Raw genomic sequence first — 6,580 nt, forward strand, 5'->3', positions numbered from 1 at the left:
AAAATGCCTTTGCTTTAAAGTATCCTTCTCAGTGCTATTTCCCGGTGAGGGGGAGGGTAACAATAGATTTACACGTTATTATATAAGACAACAGTATAAAGAGTAGATGGCTCTGGAGTTTGGCAGGTTTCTTTTTCATTTGTTTTTGTGAAGTCCCCTTAGCTGGTTGCTAAGGCAGGAGATGGTTTATCTACACACTAACATGTTTTAAACCTGTTGCTTTATGCTTGGCTAAGTGCCGGTCATGTGTGTTGGCTGCCAGCACAACAGCTTGGCTCATTTGGAAAATCAAGGAACCCAATTTCCTCTGAGATAGTAGCTGGTAATATTCCACTGGATAAGAGTGAGACACTACCCGGCTTGCTGATGTCGTCTTGGCCAGAGTTCTCCTTAAACTGGCTTCCCATGTTGGGACCGTGACTTGCCTCTCACATTACACTCCCTGACCCTGTTGTTTTAAAGGCACTGCTTCTCACACCATTCTTCTCAGACAGACTCAAACCTTTTCATTCTTTCATTTGATTTTTTTTCCTTTTGCCTCTTTCCCAATGTAACCAATCACCAAGTCCTGTGGATACTTCTTCCCCCAAAGCTTCTCTGATTCTAAGCTTTTATTTATTACCATTGCCTGAATTTGGATTCTTATTTTCTTACTCCCCCAAAATCCCCTGCTTTTTTTTTTCAGTTTCATCCATTTCTAATTTGTCCTAAGTAAGTGCCTGAGCAACCTTCCTTGAAGCTCTGCTGAATTGAATTGTATTTCCTTGTACAAACTTCCTCCATAGCTCCTTGCCTGCAAAAAGATTTTTTTTTTTTGACAGACAACTGTTTAGTTTTTATTTAATAATCCTAAACTTAACTCTGCAATCCAGCTGGACTGGGAAGGGCAAGGAAATTATGGAACCCAATGAACAGTGTGAGAGCACAAAGATTATAGAACATTCCAAGCAGATGGGGGTGAAGGGGTGCTCTCCTGAGCTACAGAAGGAATGGTCTGTTGGTTACGATAAAACACAAGCCAAATTTGTTAGAGTTTCCCACAGTCGGCAATGGTGATCTTCTTGCTGGTCTTGCCATCCCTGGACGCAAAGCGCTCCATGGCTGTCACAATATCCCTGCCTTCCTTCACCTGGCGAAGACCACATGCTTGCCCTCCAACCACTCAGGCTTGGCAGTGCAGATGAGAAACTGGGAGCCGTTTGTGTTCGGTCCAGCAGTTGCCATGGACAAGATGCCAGGACCTATATGTTTCAGGACGAAGTTCTCATCCTCAAATTTCTCCTCATAGATGGCCTTGCTGCCTGTGCAAGGCACATAATAGCGTGTGAAGGCATATAAATCCCAGAATAATTCTGTGAGAGCAGAAACCTTTATAACCAAATCCTCTCTTCTCAATGCTCAGAGCACGGAAGTTTTCTGCTGTTTTTGAAAACTTTGTCTGCAAATAGCTCAAAGCTGTAGAAGGCGCTGTCGAAAAACACGGTGGGGTTCACCATGGCTGGTCACGGGCAGCCATGGGCCATGGTGTCTACAAAGGGCTGCAAAAACAGACTTTGTTTAAATATTTCACCAAGGCATTGAAAGATTGTCATTTTGGTTCTAATGACTTCCCAGCCTTGTGTGAACTCATCTCCAGCAAGTCCTTTTACATGAAATGCCCTTCCTTGCTCTTGCTTACCCATTAAAATCCCAACCATCTCCCAAGGCTATATTGGGCATCCCAATTCTTCCAGGAAGACTTTTCTGACTACCTTGGAAAGAAGTAACCATCTTTGAAATTGAGTCACGGAACCTTAGAGTTTGAAAACATCTTGTAGGATTTTGAATCCAATTTTCTATCCTCAAAACCCTTTGATATTTGTTTGAACATATCCAAGCTTGGGAGCACACATGGCAGCTCACTGCATTTTTGGACAGCTATTATTGATAAGAATGTATTCCTTTCTTTTGAAAAAACTCTCTCTCTCTCTCTCTCTCTCTCTCTCTCTCTCTCTCTCTCTCTCTCCTCTCTAGCTTTCTTCCTCCCTGTACCTTACTTGTCTTTGATCTGTCCTCAGAAGCGATACAGAAGAAAGATCTTCCTTCTATATCAAAGACCCTTAAATATTTGATGAATGCTATCATAGCTATCTTGACTAATCCAAACACAACCCCATTTCTGTAGTTATTTCTTATATTAAAACTAGGGGCCTGGTGCACGAAGATTCGTGCACAGGGGTAGGGGTGGGGGGTTGGGGGGGGGGGTCCCTTAGCCCGACCTGCACCCTCTCCAATCTGAGAGCTCTCAGGGGATCCCTCTCCAATCCGGGAGTTTCTGTCTGTCTTTCCAATCATATAAGCGAATTGTCTGAGACCCCCAACCCAGTTTGGTTTGTTGCTCACAGAATAATAGAGGCATTTTTTTTCCTTTGCTTCATTGGTGGAGATTTCCTGGAAGTTTTAGGATATCTTCCCTTTAATTTTCCTAGACACTCTGATTTTACTTATGTCTCTCACCTTTGCTTTCCCTCCATCCCCCACCGCAACAGTAACTTGCTCCAGGCTCACTTTGCTCTGGTGTTTAGGAGATACATCTGCCACCAGAACTATGATTCCAAGCATTCCTGGTGCTCCCTGTGCTCTGGGCTTCCACTTCCGGTCCTGGGGCTGCCATCAGAACTACTATTCCCAGAATTCCTGGTGCTCCCTGTGCTGGGAGCGACCGAGGGAGTCAGTCATGGCCCCCCAAGCCTCCAGCTCTCCTGCTCTGCTCTCTGCCAAGGGAGCGACTGAGGGAGCAACTGAGGGAGCCACATCCCCCCAAGCCGCCAGCTCTCCCGCTTCTGCTCTCCACCTGGCGCCTGTGTATGCAAATTAACCTGCCATCTTTGTTGGGTTAATTTGCATATTCACTCCTGATTTGCTAGTTAGCGTAACAAAGGGACAGTCAATTTATATGTTTCTCTTTTATTATATAGGATGGTTTCTAAATAATTCTCCATCTTGATTGTTTTATCTCCAGGTGTTAATAATTTTAAAATGTACATTCCAGGAAAAACACAACTTTCTCGATCCACAGTATTCATTCTAGAGAACTTGATCTATCTGTATCATTCATTTGGCTCATTATGCGCTGTAGTATTTACAGGTTATTTTATTTCATTTTGGCCACGGCAGAGGGAGGGGCTATTTCCTGTGCCTTTGCATTTTTGCTTGTAAACTAGATGATCAGCCCTGGAGAGCAGCAGCTTGGTCCTGGAAATGTCTACATCCTTCAAAAAGGCCCTGCATGTAGTAGGCATCCAATAACTTGATTTTGGAAAACTAACTCCAGGTGATGAACATTGCTAAATCCAGTTTCACATCTTGTATTATTTGATCTCTTGGCAGCATTGCCACTGTTGATAAACTTCCACTGGAAAGTCTTTTTTTTAAAAAAAATGATTTTTATTGTTGACACTATTACAGATGTCCCCTATTTCCCCCCCCCTTGCTCACTTCCACATAGCCCCTGCTCCCCCTCCCCCACCTGGCTTTCACCACGCTGTTATCTGTCCATGGGCTATGCATATATGTTTTTGGCTAATCTCTTCACCTTCTTTCATCTAGTACTCCCCACCCCACTTCCTTCTGACATTTGTCAGTTTGTTCCATGTATCCAAGCCTCTGGTTCTATTTTGTTCATCAGCTTATTTAGATACCAAATATAGTTGAGATCATATGGTATTTGTTTCTCTGACTAGCGTATTTCACTTAGCATAATAACCTCTCGGTCCATCCATGCTGTCACAAAGGATAAGAGATCCTTCTTTCTTAGAGTTGCATTGTATTCCATTGTGTAAATGTACCACAGCCTTTTTATCCACTCATCTATTGATAAGGAATGGGTAAAAGAGTTTTTCCTGGAAACTCTTCCTTTGGTTTCCATGACAATCCACTCTGCAGGCTTTTTACCTAATTCTCTTCACTTTTCAGTATTCTTCTATAATTCATCTGACTCTTTTGTGGGTAATTTCTACCTTTTTATCATTAGAAATAATGTTGTGATCTACAGTGTTGCAGGAGCATGTTACTCCCCCTGCCTGTCCAGCATTCTTCTTCTAGTTACTAGAATCTAGTAGTCATCGTCTGATGCTCTCTGGCGCCACATTCTTGCACTCTTAGCCCAGGCACTCAGAAGAAGGCGCGGGAGCTGGGCACATGGCCTAGGTCTAACCACAGGATTCCGCTGCCTGCAGTGATTGGCTCAGCGACAGGCTTGTGATTCAAAAGAGCCAACTAGGTGCAGTGATTCCCTGGCTGAGACTTCTGAGAGACTCACACCCTTCCCTCAGAGGAGTTACAAATGAGACGTCAGGAAAGTGATACTGCTTAGACCATCTTGCCACCATAGGGCGTCTCAGAATTGCACTCAAGAGGAAAGCAAAGTGGAGCAAAAAAATAGAAACAACAGAAAACAACAAAAGCAAACAAAATTTGACTTTTAACAAAGTTCTTTGAACTCTGACATTAGCCTGTTATGCGCCTTGATGCTTCTTTTATTGAACCAATAAATCCTTATTTTTAAGTCTGTTTGCATTGAGGGCTTGGTCTCTCAACGAGAAAGCCCTGTTGTAACCTCTTTGTTCACATATTATTGACTTCCCACGAATTATGTCCTTTGGGTAATAAGAGCTAAGATGTATGGAGTGCTCACCTTGTGTTAGGTTTCATGTCAAAGATTTTACATTCATTATAGCATTTGGTCCTTCCAATAACCATTGTCCATAGCTATCATTATAATCCTCATTTTACACAAAAGGAAATTGAGGCCCAGAGAAATGGCAAGTACAGCGTCACGGGCCAGCAAGTGGCAGAGCCAGAGCTGCGTCGCAACCTGCCCTTCTGTTACTCCTAATTTCCTTTACTTATTCCTGAAGGACAAAATGACTTTGTGAAATCAGATGACCCAAGCACATAAAGTTTCTTTAAAGAACATTATAGTTAAAAGTTTTGGTCTTGGAGCAGGATGCAAGAAAATAAAAGGCTGGAGTTTAGATGGAGCGAAAAAAGAAAAACATGCTGAGAAAAGTCCCAGGGATTGGAGTGAGGCATGTGCGTGCGTGCTTGCGCAATGGGTGAACTTTAGGATTCCTTCCAATAGCAGGATCCTAAAAAGGTCAAGTCTATCCAGAGCCGAAAGCTCAAGTGAAAACGTGAGTGATGAGATTGGATCAGATTTTGAATGCTACTTTAAAAAGTCTCCTTGTGATTTTAATTGGAAGTGGAGAGCCCTTAATTCCTTCAGAAGGTGTGGTAGACTGCTGCTTGGCCCCCATGAACTATACCTCCACTCTGATTTAAACTTCGCTATTTAACGAACTTTGGCCAATTTAACATTAGCACACATAATACAAGTGGAAGCTTGAAAAGCATTTGCACATTTGGGTTTATTCTCTTGGAAGCCTCTTTTTTTTCTTTCTTTTAAAAATTCTTTATTGTTGAAAGTAATTACATATATCCCCTTTCGTCCCCCATTAACCCCTTCCAGCCTGCTCCCCCCTCGCACTGCCCCCCTGCCCCGCCCCACCCCCAGTCCCAGGCTTTCACCATCTAATTGTCCATGGGTTATTGCTTATATACATACAAGGTCTTTGGTTGATTACATCCCTCCCACCCACCCTCCCCGCATCTTTCCTCCAAGATTCCCCATGGAAGCCTCTGTCTTGAACCCAGCTGCCAACAGTGAAGTCCAAGCAGCCACAGAGAAAGGTCCATGGAGGAGAAATGAGGTCACCTGGCTGACAGCCCCAGCTGTGCTCCCTGATGGCATCCACTATCCCTTGACAGACACGTGCAGTGAGGCCATATGGGATGCTCCAGCCATTCTAGTGTCCTGGTCATCACATCTGAAGCAGAAAAGTCACCTAGTCCACTCTTAGATCGTGAGAAAGAATAAATGGTTATTTTTAGCCACTAAATTTGGTGTGGTTTGTGATGCAATAATAGATCACTGAAATGGTGGAAAGTGGTCTTCCTGCTCCTCCCTCTCCCTTCCCTCCTTCTGGCTCTGTGGTCCATAGATGATGCAAAGACAGAAGGAAGCCTCATGTCCCCTATCCTGAAGGACCATGTTGATTTTTGCGCCTGTGGCTCTACCCTGCAAAAGCTTCAGACTTTTGTTTCTAGCTGGTTATCAATATTTCCAAAGCAGAATGCCTTTACTTTTACTTCAAAACCCCTTTCTTCCCCTATCCCCCATTTTCGTTATTGATATTGCCATGCACCCAGTTGGCCAAGTTAGAAATATCAGATTCATTTAGACTCTCCCTTCATTCTCACTCCCCATGTGCATTTACCATAATGTTGCTACCAGCCTGGCAATGGCTGCATTCATTGGAAAGGGGATGGTCTAAAGGTCAGGAGATCTACTACAACAACTCTATTAGAGACTGCTAGGCAGCTGCAACATGGACCTGTTTTAGAAAAGAGACAGTAAGTAGCTAGGCCTCTAGCCAAGTTGGAAAAAAATCTCCTTTCTGGTAGTTTTACCTCCATAGCGAATGGGTATAGGTTTCTGGCCCCTGTTCCCACCTCCAGTCTTAACTGGATGAAGATCCAT

The 6,580-nt window shown here is 43.6% G+C and overlaps 1 pseudogene; it reads right to left on the bottom strand.

Annotated features, from left to right (window-relative positions):
• Positions 1-933: 933 nt before the first annotated feature.
• Positions 934-6,580, bottom strand: LOC132226736 (peptidyl-prolyl cis-trans isomerase A-like; annotated as a pseudogene).

Source organism: Myotis daubentonii, chromosome 2 (genome assembly GCF_963259705.1).
Source record: "Myotis daubentonii chromosome 2, mMyoDau2.1, whole genome shotgun sequence".
Lineage (NCBI taxonomy): Eukaryota > Metazoa > Chordata > Mammalia > Chiroptera > Vespertilionidae > Myotis > Myotis daubentonii.